At 44.7% G+C, this 20960-nt stretch overlaps 1 pseudogene; it reads right to left on the bottom strand.

Annotated features, from left to right (window-relative positions):
- Positions 1–12963: 12963 nt before the first annotated feature.
- Positions 12964–13122, bottom strand: LOC142473232 (U2 spliceosomal RNA; annotated as a pseudogene).
- Positions 13123–20960: the final 7838 nt, after the last annotated feature.

Genomic DNA, 20960 nt, shown 5'->3' with positions numbered 1-20960 from the left:
TTTAAAGGGGTACTTTAAATGTGGACACTACTCCGCCTGCAGATATATGAGGCAGACTGGTGTTTTTCACAATTCTAGAGGTACTCGAGAATTCAAAATCTTTCACTTTCTTAATTGTAAGTCCAGGAACGTCATTTATCATCTTAGCTGCCCTGCGGCCTGATTTACATTGGTATGACCACCAGGGAATTTTGTGTAAGGGTTCTTGAGCATACACGGAATATTAAAAATGCAGTTAAAGATCTGGCATCTTTAAAAAAAATTACTAGTGTGGCACGACACTTCCGTGATATGCATAGCTCAGACCCTTCGACCCTGGTGGCCTTTGCCATTGATAGAATCAATATAGGCATCCGAGGTGGTAATATAGAACAACTTCTCCTTAGGAAAGAATGTAGATGGATAGTACAGTTGGGTACTATGATCCCAGCAGGACTTAGTGATTATCTCAGTTTTGCTATGTTTCTTAAATTTTGTATATGTTTCTTCATGATTCTCTCAGTTTCTTATTTTTTTTACCTTTGTCTCTGGTTTTTATTTTTGTTTATCTGTTTTTCTATTCTTAAGATTATCTTTGAGATTTTAATATTCATTGTATTACTTTTTCTGTTTTATTAAAACTCTATATTACTATCCATATTTTTTATTCTCTAGCTTTTTGCTTAGTACTTATGTTTTTATATTCACATTTCCTTTATCTTATGTATATTCATGTCTGTCTCATTAAGTTTCAGTGCCTTTGAGTTCTTCTTGCATGAGCATGGCAACAGATGACGCGTCTTCATTTCAGACTTTTCTGATTGGTTGCTGGCCGCGAGTTCATTTTGGCGCGAATTTGGAGCCCTTTAAAGAGCGCGCATGGATGTTCTAGTCCCACGCTCCTGGAAGAAGCCTCACGGCGAAACAGCCGTCGGAGCGGAGCTGTGACATACCCTCACTACCCCCTGACCCGTGTGCATCGTGTGGAGTGTTACGTCTTCACTTACCATATCATTGATGCTGGGACGTCTGAAGCTGGTCTGTATTGCTGGACTCCCTCACTACCTTGCTCACTACATGCTTATAGTGCTTACTGTTGCTGGGGTGTCGGATCCTGACCACTGCCTACCCTATTACTGCTTGGAATGTTGAGGGTCTGTTCTGACTGCACATTGTGCTATACATGTACTTCCTCCCTACCCTGCCTACTACATGTCTGTAGTGCACCATAAGCATTAGGATTTATTTACTTATCTCAGCATCTCACTGGGTCTTTTTTATTTACCTCTGTGGCTATGTTTACATCACTCATTATTTTTTCCTTAGCCATTTAGGTATTTTGCTGTTTGTTACACTCATTCTCCCCAGCTAGTATTTTTTCTGTGCCTGTCATGTTTATGTGTTACTTCATGCAGCATTTAGAGTGCTTTTTCTCAGCTGCTTTATTTGCAGGTTTTTGATGAATTATTCTGTGTTCTGGTATTTCCATTTATTATTTTGAGTTCCTATCTATCTTATGATCGGCCGATCTTTGTCACACTACTAGGGGAATTTTCTTCCCCTGGTTTTGTTATGCTCTATTAGGACTCTTATTATTTGGTCTTTCCAGGTTTGGGGTTTATTTGTGTCTAGTTATTATAAGTTTTATTTTACAGCAGTTAATCTTATATGTGGTATGTGTTTGAGTCTGTCTTTTGTGTTTTATTCTTGCATTGCTAATAAAGTCCATTTTTCTATTTTTTCATTACATATTTTTTGAGTGCTCCTTTGTTTTGACCCTTTTTTTCTTCTTTTGTGTTTACATTTTCCTTGGGTCTTTAGCACCGCCAGAGGGTATTTCCCATTCTGATGCCTGGTTTTATGTATTATCAGGTAATTCAGAGATGATTTGACTGCGGCATCTATTTCGTGTTTCATATATATATATAGATATATATATATAGTTCAACCCCGTTATAGCACGATCCGTTACAACGCGAATCCGCTTAAACACGATGCAAGCGTGGCTCCCAATTTTTGTATAGTGAAAAGAGAAACTAAACTACAACCAAGCGCTCAACCTATTGTGAATTGTGTGTATAGTGAATTTGTATATACAACAAGTGAAATAAAAATAAAAATAATGTGACAAAAATAAGTGTGTTAAACGTATTAAGGATAACCACTATATGATATAGACCCCACACCATCAGATTAGGGGAGGGTATGGGAATGGGCTGCCCAGGACTATAAACAAGCTATTCCATATAGCTGTAAACCGAAATGTTAGTACAGAGAGCAAAGTCCTTGGCGCACTATCAAGTGCATGAACCTGATAAATTAGTCCTGTTTGTTGAAGAACTAGTTGGAAAATGTCCACAGTCTGACTTCCTGGTTTTCTTCTGAAGTTTGTTGATCTGCATTCAAAGAGAACAGGAAACCATTGCGCAGTATCTCATGTGTATTGAAGCCTCATTCACACAGCTGCTAGATACTTACATCTAGATGGGTGAATGCAGGCCTTGAAAGGTATCTTTAAACCGGAGATTGATATCTGTCACCGGGTTCCCCACTGGTGTTGCTCCCGCTCCATAGATGGCCGGTCCGCCCAATGGTACACAAAAGATAAAAGGCCCAATAGTGTGGTACAGTACAATTTAATAAAACAATAAAAAGACCAACATATAATGCACTCACATGCTAGATGATCTAACTGCACGATTTACAATGTGCTGTCCGCAAGCATGAGGGGCTGAACCGTGATGTGTGTGGAGGCTGGATCCTGCGTGTATCTCCTCCTCGCGGCCGCAAATCGGAGCGCCAGGTCCACCTCAGATGTCGTCACCTCAAACAGCAACCTCCTCAGCTGGTACTAGCACGTAGCAATGCGTGCAGCTATGCTCCACATTACGCGCGTGTCGTGACCTCTAACGTCACTTCCTCAGGGGTAATGGAGCATGGATGTTGTATGGTGCTATTTAAGCACAGCTAATTGGCCCTAAACTCGCCCTGATAGGATAATTATTCCCAGAGGGATATTGGGCTGATTGATGTTATAAGGTGCTACTTAAGCACAACTAAATAGCCCTAGACTTGCCCTGATAGGATATTTATTCCTAGAGGGGTGTTGAGCTGATTTACTGGAGTACTGATGTTTTCATTACAAACTCCTGTCATATATGGTAACTGTATCACAAACTTGTTATAATAAGACTGTAACACAACATTTCTAAAATACAATTCACACACAGTATTACATATGATATCAAAAAACAACAACAAATAATACAATTAATATTTCTAATGCATGAAAATAAATATATATAAACATTCATGTCTGGATTCATTTAATGCAGTGCTAATTGATTATGTACTTAAAATGAGCTTATATAAAAATGGAACTTCAAATGGTATCCATATAGTGTATATGGGACAGATTGAGCAGAGGACTCATAGGAATTTAATGATGCTGGCTGACAGATTTTGCGTGTTTGATATTAATCAACTATCAATTTGATATCAATTAGCTATCTCTCAAAAAGGATGCCAGGTCAAACTCTATGTTTAGACCTTTTGGGGTTAATGTTTTTAGGGTGTATATCCAATAGCTTTCACGCCGCGATATTAGATTGATTTTATCTCCCCCTCTCCAGTTTTGTTTGGGGCAATCTATACCCTTGCAGACCAATCCCTCGGGGTTTTGGTTATGTTTTATTTTGAAGTGATTCGAGACACTATGTGTCTCGAGACCCCTTTTAATATTGTAAATGTGTTCCGCAAAGCGTCTCTTTAATGGTCTACCTGTTCGCCCTACATATTGTAGCCCACAGGGGCATTCTAACAGGTAGACCGTAAAGGAGCTTTTACAATTTATGAAGGATTTAATTGGAAATACAACACCTGTTGTGTTGGATTTAAATTCCCTACATTTGGTACTGTATTTACAGCCAATGCATTTCCCACATGTGAAGAACCCATTGAGTTCCCTAAGCCATGTGGTGTTAGATTTTTTTTTGCCACGTCAAATGTACAGCTTGGGGAGAGTTGTAGTTTAAGATTATCTGCCCTTTTAAACACTATTTGGGGAATTTTTGGTAAAATTGTGTTTAATGTTTGGTCTCCCTGTAAGATGCCCCAATGTTTTTTAATTATTTGGGTAATTTTCGGGGCCATGGCATTATATTTGGTAATGAATGGAATAAATTCCCCTTCTTTAGATTTCTTTTTATTTGGATTCATTACTATTAGATCTTCCCTTGGGATATTTTTTACCGATTCTAGTGCCCTTGTTACCTTAGTGTGATTGTATTCCCTATCCATAAATTTATTCGTTAGTTCTTCTGCCTGTATATCGAATATCTCAGTTCTGGAACAATTTCTTTTTGTTCTTAGAAATTGCCCCTTGGGTATATTGTTTATCCATCTTGGATTATGATGACTTGATGCCAACAGGTAAGTGTTGGCATCCACCTTTTTATAAAAGGTTTTTGTCTCGATGTACCCTTCTTCTATATATAAAGTTAGATCTAAGAAATCTATGGTTTGGGGACTATTACTGAAGGTAAATTTTAAATTTAATTTGTTTTGATTAAGGTACTCCTGGAATTTAAGTAGATCCTCGTCAATTCCCCCCCAGATACACAGCACATCATCAATGTAGCGTTTCCATAGCACCAGGTCCTCCCCATATGGGTTGTGGGATAGGATATTGTCCTCTTCCCACATACCCATAAATATGTTGGCATAACTGGGGGCGAACCTGGTGCCCATTGCGGTGCCGCATATCTGGAGGTAGAAGCTGTCGTCATGATGGAAGAAGTTGTGTGTTAGAATGAATTTTATTCCATCTATTATGAAGTTTTTAAATTTTATCTCCAAGCTGTCATCACGATCCAGAACTCTTCTAATCGCCGCGACACCTAGCTCATGGTCAATGACAGTGTACAGTGAGGTCACGTCGCACGTGACCCATGTATAGTGACTAGCCCACTGTATATCCTTTAAGATGTTCAGAACATGAGTGGTGTCGCGGAGATAGGAGGGCATGTTCAGGACATATTTTTGGAGTACTGAGTCTATGAACTGGGAAAGGTTGGACGACATGGATTTTATGCCCGATATTATTGGGCGGCCTGGCGGATTCCAAAGATCCTTATGGATCTTGGGAATGAAGTAGAAAACTGGAACTCTTGGCTGTGTGATGTCCAAGAATTCCAATTCTCCCTTTGAGATAACTCCATCATTAAAACCTTTTTGTATGTAGTCCTTTATTGTTTCTTTAAAAACTACTGATGGATTGTGATCTAGTTTAATATATGTATCCTGGTCGCTTAGAATCCTCATGGACTCCTTCCTATAATAGGATGAATCCATGATAACGATTCCCCCGCCCTTATCCGCGGCCTTAATCACTATGTTAGGGTTACTTTCTAACCCCTTAATGGCTTGCTTTTCCACTAAGCTAAGATTGTGATTTTTAATGGTAAATTTATTAGCTGCCTTCTCCATATCCTTAATTACCAACTCAGTAAAAGTATCCAAGAAATTGCCCTTTATATGTCTTGGATAAAAGACTGATGGGTTTTTAAATTGCTTTCTTATAATGGGTTCTGTTACAGTTGGAGAGCTCTCTGCATGTGTAATGCTTCTAGTTACAGCATCCTTTAAAAAATATTTTTTCAAAGTCAGCCTTCTCACAAATTTGTGAGTGTCAACATAGAGGTTGAACATATTAGGTCCCTGTGATGGAGCAAAATTTAGACCCTTTGATAGGACCCTGTCCTCAACCGCAGTGGTCTGGTGTCCACTGATGTTGAACACATTCATGGCTGCTACCTTAGGTTCCCGAGTTCTTGTTTTTTTCTTTTTCCTCCCTCCTCTTTTTCCTCTGAGTCCTCTGTTCTTTTCCGCCTTGTGGAGCGAGGAGTGTCTTGTCTCCCCACTAGATTGTTTGTTTCGCTGTCCCTCCTTGTAGGGAAGTCCTGCTCCCTGTCGTGATCTAAAAAAGACACCGGGGATTGGTTAGGTACAAAATCCCTTCGTGGTACATCATAGGGTCTAAATGTATTGTTGGGTCTATATGCATTGAAATCGTGGTCCCTATGTCTATCATGATAATAGTCACGATGACCATAGTTCTCACGATCATCATGATAACCCCTATATGGTGGGCCCTGATATCTTTGGTAACCATCTTTGAATGGTACTTGTGGTCTAGTGTCAAAGAAAGGGCGTGATTGACCCGATGGTTTTTTATTTTTACCAGACATTTTAGTTCCTTTTTGTATGTCTTTTTTGTCTATTTTGGGTGTCTCTTTGGGGACAGGTGTTTCCTCCGAACATGGAGGTTCTTCAGAGATTAGGACTTTTTTCTCTGTCTTCCAGTCCCTCTGTCTATTTTGTTCATAATCCTTTCTGTCCCTAATAAACTTTTTTTGTTTGGTATTAATCACCTCCTTTTCTAGTTTTTCAATTCTTTTGGTTATTTTCTCATCCAAAGTTTTATATTCTTTGGACTCTGAGAAAACCTCCAATTTTTCTTGAGTCTCAGCGATTTCCTTATCCAGAACATCGAGAGACTTAGTTCTATACTGAATTGATAATCTCATCAGATCATATGAGCATGTATCCAGAATGTGATTCCATTCTTTCAAAAACACCTCATTATCAGTTTCTAGTGTGGGTGGCTTGAGAACCCTCAATCCCCGTGGTATCCTATGATACTCCATGTATTTCTTTAATGTTACTACTTCCCAAATTTGTCTCATTTCTAATGTGAGTGATTTCTCTACTTTATTAAATAATGTGTCCAAATTTTCAGTGTCTATATCTATATTCTCCACCCCTGACTCATCAGCAAAGATGGTGTCAATATGACTACTCCGTAGTGCACGATTAGAAAACAGTGACATTCTAAATTTTTAAATGGTTGGCTGCTAGTGTAGAAAAATGGAACCAACTACAGTGAAAAGAGAAACTAAACTACAACCAAGCGCTCAACCTATTGTGAATTGTGTGTATAGTGAATTTGTATATACAACAAGTGAAATAAAAATAAAAATAAAAATAATGTGACAATGGTCCTGGGCAGCCCATTCCCATACCCTCCCCTAATCTGATGGTGTGGGGTCTATATCATATAGTGGTTATCCTTAATACGTTTAACACACTTATTATTGTCACATTATTTTTATTTTTATTTCACTTGTTGTATATACAAATTCACTATACACACAATTCATAATAGGTTGAGCGCTTGGTTGTAGTTTAGTTTCTCTTTTCACTGTAGTTGGTTCCATTTTTCTACACTAGCAGCCAACCATTTCAAAATTTAGAATGTCACTGTTTTCTAATCGTGCACTACGGAGTAGTCATATTGACACCATCTTTGCTGATGAGTCAGGGGTGGAGAATATAGATATAGACACTGAAAATTTGGACACATTATTTAATAAAGTAGAGAAATCACTCACATTAGAAATGAGACAAATTTGGGAAGTAGTAACATTAAAGAAATACATGGAGTATCATAGGATACCACGGGGATTGAGGGTTCTCAAGCCACCCACACTAGAAACTGATAATGAGGTGTTATTGAAAGAATGGAATCACATTCTGGATACATGCTCATATGATCTGATGAGATTATCAATTCAGTATAGAACTAAGTCTCTCGATGTTCTGGATAAGGAAATCGCTGAGACTCAAGAAAAATTGGAGGTTTTCTCAGAGTCCAAAGAATATATAACTTTGGATGAGAAAATAACCAAAAGAATTGAAAAACTAGAAAAGGAGGTGATTAATACCAAACAAAAAAGTTTATTAGGGACAGAAAGGATTATGAACAAAATAGACAGAGGGACTGGAAGACAGAGAAAAAAGTCCTAATCTCTGAAGAACCTCCATGTTCGGAGGAAACACCTGTCCCCAAAGAGACACCCAAAATAGACAAAAAAGACATACAAAAAGGAACTAAAATGTCTGGTAAAAATAAAAAACCATCGGGTCAATCACGCCCTTTCTTTGACACTAGACCACAAGTACCATTCAAAGATGGTTACCAAAGATATCAGGGCCCACCATATAGGGGTTATCATGATGATCGTGAGAACTATGGTCATCGTGACTATTATCATGATAGACATAGGGACCACGATTTCAATGCATATAGACCCAACAATACATTTAGACCCTATGATGTACCACGAAGGGATTTTGTACCTAACCAATCCCCGGTGTCTTTTTTAGATCACGACAGGGAGCAGGACTTCCCTACAAGGAGGGACAGCGAAACAAACAATCTAGTGGGGAGACAAGACACTCCTCGCTCCACAAGGCGGAAAAGAACAGAGGACTCAGAGGAAAAAGAGGAGGGAGGAAAAAGAAAAAAACAAGAACTCGGGAACCTAAGGTAGGAGCCACGAATGTGTTCAACATCAGTGGACACCAGACCACTGCGGTTGAGGACAGGGTCCTATCAAAGGGTCTAAATTTTGCTCCATCACAGGGACCTAATATGTTCAACCTCTATGTTGACACTCACAAATTTGTGAGAAGGCTGACTTTGAAAAAATATTTTTTAAAGGATGCTGTAACTAGAAGCATTACACATGCAGAGAGCTCTCCAACTGTAACAGAACCCATTATAAGAAAGCAATTTAAAAACCCATCAGTCTTTTATCCAAGACATATAAAGGGCAATTTCTTGGATACTTTTACTGAGTTGGTAATTAAGGATATGGAGAAGGCAGCTAATGAATTTACCATTAAAAATCACAATCTTAGCTTAGTGGAAAAGCAAGCCATTAAGGGGTTAGAAAGTAACCTTAACATAGTGATTAAGGCCGCGGATAAGGGCGGGGGAATCGTTATCATGGATTCATCCTATTATAGGAAGGAGTCCATGAGGATTCTAAGCGACCAGGATACATATATTAAACTAGATCACAATCCATCAGTAGTTTTTAAAGAAACAATAAAGGACTACATACAAAAAGGTTTTAATGATGGAGTTATCTCAAAGGGAGAATTGGAATTCTTGGACATCACACAGCCAAGAGTTCCAGTTTTCTACTTCATTCCCAAGATCCATAAGGATCTTTGGAATCCGCCAGGCCGCCCAATAATATCGGGCATAAAATCCATGTCGTCCAACCTTTCCCAGTTCATAGACTCAGTACTCCAAAAATATGTCCTGAACATGCCCTCCTATCTCCGCGACACCACTCATGTTCTGAACATCTTAAAGGATATACAGTGGGCTAGTCACTATACATGGGTCACGTGCGACGTGACCTCACTGTACACTGTCATTGACCATGAGCTAGGTGTCGCGGCGATTAGAAGAGTTCTGGATCGTGATGACAGCTTGGAGATAAAATTTAAAAACTTCATAATAGATGGAATAAAATTCATTCTAACACACAACTTCTTCCATCATGACGACAGCTTCTACCTCCAGATATGCGGCACCGCAATGGGCACCAGGTTCGCCCCCAGTTATGCCAACATATTTATGGGTATGTGGGAAGAGGACAATATCCTATCCCACAACCCATATGGGGAGGACCTGGTGCTATGGAAATGCTACATTGATGATGTGCTGTGTATCTGGGGGGGAAGTGACGAGGATCTACTTAAATTCCAGGAGTACCTTAATCAAAACAAATTAAATTTAAAATTTACCTTCAGTAATAGTCCCCAAACCATAGATTTCTTAGATCTAACTTTATATATAGAAGAAGGGTCCATCGAGACAAAAACCTTTTATAAAAAGGTGGATGCCAACACTTACCTGTTGGCATCAAGTCATCATAATCCAAGATGGATAAACAATATACCCAAGGGGCAATTTCTAAGAACAAAAAGAAATTGTTCCAGAACTGAGATATTCGATATACAGGCAGAAGAACTAACGAATAAATTTATGGATAGGGAATACAATCACACTAAGGTAACAAGGGCACTAGAATCGGTAAAAAATATCCCAAGGGAAGATCTAATAGTAATGAATCCAAATAAAAAGAAATCTAAAGAAGGGGAATTTATTCCATTCATTACCAAATATAATGCCATGGCCCCGAAAATTACCCAAATAATTAAAAAACATTGGGGCATCTTACAGGGAGACCAAACATTAAACACCATTTTACCAAAAATTCCCCAAATAGTGTTTAAAAGGGCAGATAATCTTAAACGACAACTCTCCCCAAGCTGTCCATTTGACGTGGCAAAAAAATCTAACACCACATGGCTTAGGGAACTCAATGGGTTCTTCACATGTGGGAAATGCATTGGCTGTAAATACAGTACCAAATGTAGGGAATTTAAATCCAACACAACAGGTGTTGTATTTCCAATCAAATCCTTCATAAATTGTAAAAGCTCCTTTACGGTCTACCTGTTAGAATGCCCCTGTGGGCTACAATATGTAGGGCGAACAGGTAGACCATTAAAGAGACGCTTTGCGGAACACATTTACAATATTAAAAGGGGTCTCGAGACACATAGTGTCTCGAATCACTTCAAAATAAAACATAACCAAAACCCCGAGGGATTGGTCTGCAAGGGTATAGATTGCCCCAAACAAAACTGGAGAGGGGGAGATAAAATCAATCTAATATCGCGGCGTGAAAGCTATTGGATATACACCCTAAAAACATTAACCCCAAAAGGTCTAAACATAGAGTTTGACCTGGCATCCTTTTTGAGAGATAGCTAATTGATATCAAATTGATAGTTGATTAATATCAAACACGCAAAATCTGTCAGCCAGCATCATTAAATTCCTATGAGTCCTCTGCTCAATCTGTCCCATATACACTATATGGATACCATTTGAAGTTCCATTTTTATATAAGCTCATTTTAAGTACATAATCAATTAGCACTGTATTAAATGAATCCAGACATGAATGTTTATATATATTTATTTTCATGCATTAGAAATATTAATTGTATTATTTGTTGTTGTTTTTTGATATCATATGTAATACTGTGTGTGAATTGTATTTTAGAAATGTTGTGTTACAGTCTTATTATAACAAGTTTGTGATACAGTTACCATATATGACAGGAGTTTGTAATGAAAACATCAGTACTCCAGTAAATCAGCTCAACACCCCTCTAGGAATAAATATCCTATCAGGGCAAGTCTAGGGCTATTTAGTTGTGCTTAAGTAGCACCTTATAACATCAATCAGCCCAATATCCCTCTGGGAATAATTATCCTATCAGGGCGAGTTTAGGGCCAATTAGCTGTGCTTAAATAGCACCATACAACATCCATGCTCCATTACCCCTGAGGAAGTGACGTCAGAGGTCACGAAACGCGCGTAGGGTGGAGCATAGCTGCACGCATTGCTACGTGCTAGTACCAGCTGAGGAGGTTGCTGTTTGAGGTGACGACATCTGAGGTGGACCTGGCGCTCCGATTTGCGGCCGCGAGGAGGAGATACACGCAGGATCCAGCCTCCACACACATCACGGTTCAGACCCTCATGCTTGCGGACGGCACATTGTAAATCGTACAGTTAGATCATCTAGCATGTGAGTGCATTATATGTTGGTCTTTTTATTGTTTTATTAAATTGTACTGTACCACACTATTGGGCCTTTTATCTTTTGTGTACCATTGGGCGGACCGGCCATCTATGGAGCGGGAGCAACACCAGTGGGGAACCCGGTGACAGATATCAATCTCCGGTTTAAAGATACCTTTCAAGGCCTGCATTCACCCATCTAGATGTAAGTATCTAGCAGCTGTGTGAATGAGGCTTCAATATACATGAGATACTGCGCAATGGTTTCCTGTTCTCTTTGATTGCAGATCAACAAACTTCAGAAGAAAACCAGGAAGTCAGACTGTGGACATTTTCCAACTAGTTCTTCAACAAACAGGACTAATTTATCAGGTTCATGCACTTGATAGTGCGCCAAGGACTTTGCTCTCTGTACTCCCAATTTTTGTATGTATGAATACTTTACAACACGATTATTGGTATCTTATATACTTTATTGTACAATGCATACAATTATACATTATTTCTAACACGATTCGCTTATAACGCAATGTGATTCTTTGGACCCCAAGCACAGCGTTATAAGGGGGTTGAGCTGTATATATATATAAATATATATATGCAAATGTAAATACAACTGTATGCTCATCTGCATGCCTTAGGCAGGTCTGCAACCCCGCCTTTCACCATTATCACCCAGCACACAGCACTTCCACTGCAGCAAGGGATTCTGGGAAATTACATGCAAATGAGCACACAGTGCCACTTTTTGCTTCAAAAACCATTTTTAACATGGTTCCCTATAGGCTTAAGCTTGCTGCATGGTCACAGAGTTGAGGTGCATACCCAGAAAAACCACCCACAGACAGCTTTTTTTTTTTGTAGCCCGGGTGGTGAAAAAGTGATTCCACCTCAAAAACCGTGCTCGTGGTCAAGTGAGACCAGGTGCGCTCCACATGTGACAGTCTTCTCCAGAGAGTAGGCTAGTCCGGTTCCATGACGTCTTCCTCCGAAGAGTCCGACGTCCTTCTCGTTCCCTCCTAGTGCAGCAGGCGCCGCAGGAGGGTCCAAGTCTTTAGGGTTTTCAGCTTACGCCTACTAACCCACCGTAGTCTTTTCCCGAAGGAGGGGTGACCACCGACCAGCACTTAGTCTTCTCGCTCTCTGAAGAAAGAAGGGTGACTATAACCCGACACAAACAAACAAAAAAAAGTTCATAGTGAAAGTGCTCCTGTGCGCTGTGTGATGCAGTGCAGGAAGTGCTCTGACAGACGACACAAAAAAGTGTGCACGAGTGCACGCCCAGCCCTTTGCAAGGCCAGGCGGGTGAAAAAAATAATTGGCTGTCCCCTCAGCGGAAGGCAATAAGGGGGGCCAAGTGCGGGAAAAATAGGGGACGGTGCAAAAATTATCTGTGCTGATCAAGTGCTCGTAAGTGGAGGCCGGATGCCCAAAATGACCAACCACAGTGCAGCAAGTGATACTCCACCAGGTTTTCCATGCCTGGTGGTGCAAGATTAAAAATGCCCGGGCTACTTTGCATCCGCCCTCTCAGCCCATGATCAGAGGACCAAGTGATGCAACTAGGGCTATCCTTCACAGGACAGACCCTACACTTGATCTTAGCCAAAAGGCCGAGAAGCGATCCACCCACAGACAGCTTTTTTTTTTTTCCTCACGAGAGGGTACACCCTCTCGCTCATCGGATCCCAGTCCACTTCAGTGGATAGGGAGCTTGCCCTTGGACTGTCCAACCGAAGTCAGACCCGCCCTCAGTGCCCAGTTTCCCTGGAGGTTTCAGCCCAAAAGCCTAGGTCTCCAGGGACATTGATGCCTTCCTCCGTTAGGATTCAGGACATCCGTCTCTTCCTCCCTCTGGCCCGAGGCCCGCAAGGGAGTTCACATCATATCCCCTCTTTCGAGGGTTGTGCGGGTGCACCCCAGCCCCGAAGGGCTGGTTGTTCGAATGCCATCCCCCCTTAGCCCGAAGGCTCAGGGGTTCTGTGGTCCGGGGCCTGGACACCACCTCTCAACGAGCTAGAGGGCCAAATGCTTGCCACAGACCTTTCCTACTGGAGCCCCATGTAGGATAGTACTGCATTTGGTCATAGCTGTGCAGGTCGAGAGGAGCACTCATCTCGCCTTGATCTTAGCCAAAAGGCCGAGAAGCGATCCCACCCACAGACAGCTTTTTCAACCTTAATGGGTCAAATCAGTGTGGGGTTGGATAACTGGGTATGCAGAGAAGCTAAAGGATGGGGTTTACCATACTGAGTTAAGTAATGGTGAGTAAAAAAAGTGACAAAAACCCTCCACAGCAAAGCAAATATTCAAATGTAAATACAACTGTATGCTCATCTGCATGTCTTAGGCAGGTCTGCAACCCCGCCTTTCACCATAATCACCCAGCACACAGCACTTCCACTGCAGCAAGGGATTCTGGGAAATTACATGCAAATGAGCACACAGTGCCACTTTTTGCTTCAAAAACCATTTTTAACATGGTTCCCTAGAGGCTTAAGCTTGCTGCATGGTTACAACTTTGAGCACAGCCAGGGTTAAGGTGCATACCCAGAAAACCCACCCACAGACAGCTTTTTGTTTTGAAAATTCTTTTATTATGCAGCAAATCTTTACAACAAGATTATAACAGTACATAAATCATTTTCCAAACGGAAAAAAAACCGCGACGTTAACAACGGCGCAGTGCATATCCCACACAACTCACATACATTTTTATTAATGGTTTCCCCAAAAGTAAAAAAACTGTGACGAACACGGCGGTGCAGTGCATTTATACACTGGCGACACACTTTATTCGAGCTCGGCTAGTCCCACGAATTCGGGTATACCCGGGTGTATTGAGGTTTGTGACTGTTTTCTGCCCGAGTGCATTGAGGTATTTTAAAGGCAGGGATTGAAGCATTTTATTCCCGCTGGCTGCAATACTGCACAGTATATATATATATACTGCATTACAATTCAGGAATTTATGCCATCTGGTCGACACGCGAAGCATTGCAGCCTATTAAATCCTAATCATTATCATTTAACAGATCAGCCGCCCGTCAGCCAGGCATGAACCCAGGCTGGGAAGGCAAATGCAACAGGGCTTGTCAGAGGTGAGGAGCGGCGCATTCCAGGTATCTGCCAGGTACATACTGGGTATTTGCTCGAATAAAGTGTGTCAGTGCAGTACGTATGCACCGCACCACAGACATGACATATCATACACACATTATCTCTAACTTTATTGCACAGAAAAACTTTTGGGGCGGGGGAGTAAGGGGGGGTGTGGAGGGGGGTGTTTAGTCCTCCTCCTCAGGGCCGTCAAAGATGGAATAGTCCATGAGCAGGCTGTGGAGCAGCCTGCGACAGTCCTGTACCGACATCCTCATCTTCCCCTTGATCAAACGTTCCCTGGCGAATAGTAAAACGTCCTTGAAACAGCACATTAGACGCCAACCGGCTTCGATTGCGTCCTCTGTGTGTGATCCTGTGAAAAGTCTGTGGAACACCGAGTAGTACGTGACACACTTCCTCGGTATATAATCCTTTAAGTCAGTGTCTAGCGCGCGCAGCAAGGCCTGCGCAAAGGGGCAGTTCCAGAAGAGGTGTATGATGCTTTCCTCCACTGGGTTGCACCTGGGGCAGTGCCTCACAAGGCTGAGTTTACTCTGGTACTTGTCCGCATTCACAGGGAGTCCCCCGTGTATGGCCTGCCAAGCAATGTCTTTGTGTTTGTTCATTAGTCTTTTCGATGCCACATTCCTCCACACCGTTCCAAAGGTGTTGGGGTGGAGAACTGGGACCGATTCCATGATGTCTTTAGCCCTGATCATTTTGTAGATGACCTTGGGCTTCCACAGGTCTGGTTTTACTCCCTCCAGATTGTTCTGCCTCACAAACTTCTTCACGTCCTTGTAGAACCAGGGTGTGCGCCAGCTGTAAGGGATGGAGCTGTCCCACTTGTCCCACCCCAGTGCTCTCCAGAGCGGTAGGAGTAGGAGGCGGGACATGGAGTAGTCAGAGGAGTCTTTGTCGCAGTCTCTCAGGGTGATCTGCACGCAGTTGCTTACAAAGAAGGCGCGCAGCATAGTGGGGATGTCGGGGATTCCTCTACCCCCCTTGTGCGGCTCTTTGTACATCACCTCGTGCTTTCCCCTCTCAAAATTGGCCCCCCAGACAAAGCGGAACACTGCCATGGAGATCTCCTGGCAGGTTCTGGTCGAAGGCGGGTATGCCTGGGCCACGTACTGCAGGACAGGGAGGATCTCGTTCAGCAGTACCAGCTTTTTCCCCTCAATGGTGAGGGGTCTGAGGCGCCACAATCCGATCTTCTGATTCACCTTGTTCAGCCTCTCGTTCCAGCTCTTCAGGGCAGCGGCCTCGCTCCCCACACCAAACCAGACTCCAAGGATTTAAATGAGGCCTGCTCTGATGGGGAAGGGGAGGGGGTCGGCAGTCAGGTTCCAAAGCCCAAATAGCTTGGTCTCTGACTTCCCGCAGTTGACTTTTGCTCCTGAAGCTTTCCCGAAATCCTCGCACGTCTGGACCAGCGTCCTCACCGACCAGCTATCTGCGCAGAAGATGGTGACGTCATCCATGTAGAGCAAGCACTTCACTTCGCGTCTCTGGGGTCCTGGCATGACGATCCCTCTGATCTCTGCGTCTGGTATGATGCACTGGGCGAAGAGCTCAAAAAGGACAAAAAGGAGAGGTGAAAGAGGGCAGCCCTGCCTAACCCCTGAGAGGACAGGGAAGGGGTTAGTCTTCCATCCGTTCACGATCACCACACTGCAAATGTCAAGGTACATCAGGTTAACATAAGAACAGAACATCTCCCCCATCCCATACTCACACAGCACCCTGCCCATGAAATCATGGGAGACACGGTCGAAGGCCTTCTCCTGATCAAGGGTGACCAGGGCCGCGTGTACACGGCGGTCTTTGATGTAGTGGACTGCTTCTCTGATTAGGGCGAGGCTGTCTGTGATCCTGCGTCCGGGGATGCCGCACGTCTGGTCTGGGTGGATGATCTGGCTGATGACCTTCTTCAGTCTGTTCGCTAGGACTTTTACTAGGATCTTGTAGTCCGCGTTCAGGAGGGAGATGGGACGCCAGTTCTTGAGGTCGCACCTCTCCCCCTTCCGTTTGTACAAGAGCGTCAGCATTCCTTCCCTCAGCGTTGGGGGCATCCTACCTTCTGCTTCCATTTCCCTGTAAAGCTCGAGCAGGTCCGGGCCGATCAGGTCCCACAGCTTCGTGTATAACTCAGCTGGGATACCATCTCCGCCCGGCGTCCTACCCTTCTTAAAGGATTTGGTTGCAGCGTGGAGCTCCTCCAGCGTCAGGGGGGCGTTCATGGCTGCTTTTCCTGCCGGGTCGATGGTGTTTGTAATCCCTGACAGGAATTTGTCAGCCTGGTCTCGGTCTGATGCTTTTGGGGAGTAGAGGTCTTCATAGAAATCTTTCACGACTCCCATGACTTCCTCCTTCCCCTGCTGCACGTTGCCATCTTTGTCTCGCAGCTCCCTCAGGGGCATGTGGGCAGAGTGGAATTTCTTGAAGAAGAAGGCATTGCATTTCTCCCCCCTCTCAAGGTTCTCCACCTTGGAACGGAAGATGATTCGTCTGGATTCCTCCTCAAAGTGCTTTTGCAGGCTCTCCTTTGTTTCCTCCAGGTCGTCATCCACGTTCCATCCGCAGCGTTTGAGGTCATGCAGGGACTGCAGCTTGCGCTGCAGGCCCTCGAACTCCCCCTTCCTCTCACACGCCAGGCGTCTGCCCTTTGCCTGCAGGAAGCAACGGATCCTTATCTTTGTGAATTCCCACCACTCTGCAGTGCTGGGGAAACAGGCCTTTTCTTCTTTCCATGCTGTGTATGCTGTTCTCAGCTCCTCCATGATCTCCTCCCTTTCCAGCAGTGCGCAGTTCAGCTTCCAGGATCCTGGCCCTGGGAGGAAACCTCCTCCCAGGCGCCCCTGGAGATGAATGGCTCTGTGGTCAGAGAAATGTTCTGCGACCATGGAGTGCTGTCTGTGCTGTACCTGCTTGGTGGTCAACAGGAAGTCAATCCGAGAACGCACGGAACCATTTGGGTGGTACCAAGAGTAGTTTGCGGTGCCTGCTCCCATAGATCCCACCACGTCCTTCAGGGATGCCTCCCCAATCATCGCCGTGAGTAGCCTGGACGTCACATCTATCTTTGCTGATTTGCTGGGGGGCACGCGCCCCCCCACCTCAATCGTGCAGTTGAAATCCCCACCCATCACCACTGCCCTGGAGGTTGCGAGCCAAGGGCGAAGGTGCTGGAAAAGTTCCAAGCGCTCATTTCTCCGGGGGCGGCGTACACATTGATGAGCCTAATCGGCTCCCCTGCCCACGAACCGTCTACGACCAGTAGTCTGCCGCAGACGAGTTCATGGACAGAATCGACAGTGAAACATCCCCCCCGGATCAAAATGGCTACACCCACGTTCCTGCACCCGTTCCCCCCAGACCAGTAGGAGGGGCCGTGAGACCACTGCCCGCTCAGGTGCCTGTAGGATCGAGAAAAAGGTAAGGCACATTCCTGTAGCATATACACATCACATTTCTGTAAAGAAAGGAATGTTAGTACTCTGGCACGTCTCATCCGCTCTCCTATGCTCCTTACGTTAATGGAGAAAATGTTAAAAGACGCCATTAGTTTGGGGATAAAGGGTTGGACACACATGCAGTGATACTAGTTACCATCCTCGCTGGCGTGGGAGGTCTTGTTGATCTCCTCGCACAGCTGGACTAGCAGATCCATGGTTTGCCCAAGGTTGTCATGGAGGAGGAGGGTCTCTGCTGCCTCTCGCCCCTCTCTTATGAGCTCTTCCACGGTCACCTGTGTCTCGCTAGGTGGCTGTTCTAAAATGGCCGCCTGCTCCTCTGCAATGGCTGCCTCCTGCATCTCTGCTTCCTCCTCCTCCAGGTCGCTTTCAAGGTCACTGTCGGCATCACTGGAAGTGGGTGAGTCGCCGATTTGCATTTGGGCTCTCTTCTACTCCAGCCCCTGGTGTGGGCTATCCGTCTCAGGGGCTCTCCTCTTTATTCCCTGCTTCTCCGTTCCGGTCTGGGCTATGGGGGCGGTATCTGTAGCAAGGGAGGAAGAGGGAGGGGGTGCAACAGCCTCGGGGCTGGGGAGAGTTACAACTTTGAGCACAGCCAGGGTTAAGGTGCATACCCAGAAAACCCACCCACAGACAGCTTTTTTTTTTTTTTTTTTTCCTCACGAGAGGGTACACCCTCTCGCTCATCGGATCCCAGTCCACTTCAGTGGATAGGGAGCTTGCCCTTGGACTGTCCAACCGAAGTCAGACCCGCCCTCAGTGCCCAGTTTCCCTGAGGTTTCAGCCCGAAAGCCTAGGTCTCCAGGGACATTGATGCCTTCCTCCGTTAGGATTCAGGACATCCGTCTCTTCCTCCCTCTGGCCCGAGGCCCGCAAGGGAGTTCACATAAAATCCCCTCTTTCGAGGGTTGTGCGGGTGCACCCCAGCCCCGAAGGGCTAGTTGTTCGAATGCCATCCCCCCTTAGCCCGAAGGCTCAGGGGTTCTGTGGTCCGGGCCTGGACACCACCTCTCAACGAGCTAGAGGGCCAAATGCTTGCCACAGACCTTTCCTACTGGAGCCCCATGTAGGATAGTACTGCATTTGGTCATAGCTGTGCAGGTCGAGAGGAGCACTCATCTCGCCTTGATCTTAGCCAAAAGGCCGAGAAGCGATCCACCCACAGACAGCTTTTTTTTTCTTTGAAAACTCTTTTATTATGCAGCGAATCTTTACAACAAGATTATAACAGTACATAAATCATTTTCCAAACGGAAAAAAAACCGCGACGTTAACAACGGCGCAGTGCATATCCCACACAACTCACATACATTTTTATTAATGGTTTCCCCAAAAGTAAAAAAACTGTGACGAACGCGGCGGTGCAGTGCATTTATACGTATGCACCGCACCACAGACATGACATATCATACACACATTATCTCTAACTTTATTGCACAGAAAAACTTTTGGGGTGGGGGAGTAAGGGGGGGTGGGGAGGGGGGTGTTTAGTCCTCCTCCTCAGGGCCGTCAAAGATGGAATAGTCCTTGAGCAGGCTGTGGAGCAGCCTGCGACAGTCCTGTACCGACATCCTCTTCTTCCCCTTGATCAAACGTTCCCTGGCGATTAGTAAAACGTCCTTGAAACAGCACATTAGACGCCAACCGGCTTAGATTGCGTCCTCTGTGTGTGTTCCTGTGAAAAGTCCATGGAACACCGAGTAGTACTTGACGCACTTCCTCGGTATACAGTCCTTTAAGTCGGTGTCCAGCGCGCGCAGCAAGGTCTGCGCAAAGGGGCAGTTCCAGAAGAGGTGTATGATGCTTTCCTCCACGGGGTTGCACCTGGGGCAGTGCCTCACGAGGCTGAGTTTACTCTGGTACTTGTCCGCATTCACAGGCAGTCCCCCGTGTATGGCCTGCCAAGCAATGTCTTTGTGTTTGTTCATTAGTCTTTACGATACCACATTCCTCCACACCGTTCCAAAGGTGTTGGGGTGGAGACCTGGGACCGATTCCATGATGTCTTTAGCCCTGATCATTTTGTAGATGACCTTGGGCTTCCACAGGTCTGGTTTTACTCCCTCCAGATTGTTCTGCCTCACAAACTTCTTCACGTCCTTGTAGAACCAGGGTGTGCGCCAGCTGTAAGGGATGGAGCTGTCCCACTTGTCCCACCCCAGTGCTCTCCAGAGCGGCAGGAGTAGGAGGCAGGAGATGGAGTAGCCAGAGGAGTCTTTGTCGCAGTCTCTCAGGGTGATCTGAACGCAGTTGCTTACAAAGAAGGCGCGCAGCATAGTGGGGATGTCGGGGATTCCTCTACCCCCCTTGTGCGGCTCTTTGTACATCACCTCGCGCTTTCCCCTCACAAACTTGGCCCCCCAGACAAAGCGGAACACTGCCATGGAGATCTCCTGGCAGGCTCTGGTCGAAGGCGGGTATGCCTGGGCCACGTACTGCAGGACAGGGAGGATCTCGTTCAGCAGTACCAGCTTTTTCCCCTCAATGGTGAGGGGTCTGAGGTGCCACAATCCGATCTTCTGCTTCACCTAGTTCAGCCTCTCGTTCCAGCTCTTCAGGGCAGCGGCCTCGCTCCCCACACCAAACCAGACTCCAAGGATTTGAATGAGGCCTGCTCTGATGGGGAAGGGGAGGGGGTCGGCAGTCAGGTTCCAAAGCCCAAATAGCTTGGTCTCTGACTTTTGCTCCTGAAGCTTTCCCGAAATCCTCGCACGTCTGGACCAGCATCTTCACCGACCGGCTATCTGTGCAGAAGATGGTGACGTCATCCATGTAGAGCGAGCACTTCACTTCGCGTCTCTGGGGTCCTGGCACGACGATCCCTCTGATCTCTGCGTCTCGTCTGATGGGCGAAGAGCTCTATACAACAGACAAAAAGGAGAGGT

This window comes from Ascaphus truei, chromosome 1 (genome assembly GCF_040206685.1).
Source record: "Ascaphus truei isolate aAscTru1 chromosome 1, aAscTru1.hap1, whole genome shotgun sequence".
Taxonomy (NCBI): Eukaryota; Metazoa; Chordata; class Amphibia; order Anura; family Ascaphidae; genus Ascaphus; species Ascaphus truei.
This window is presented reverse-complemented; position numbering and strand designations above follow the sequence as displayed.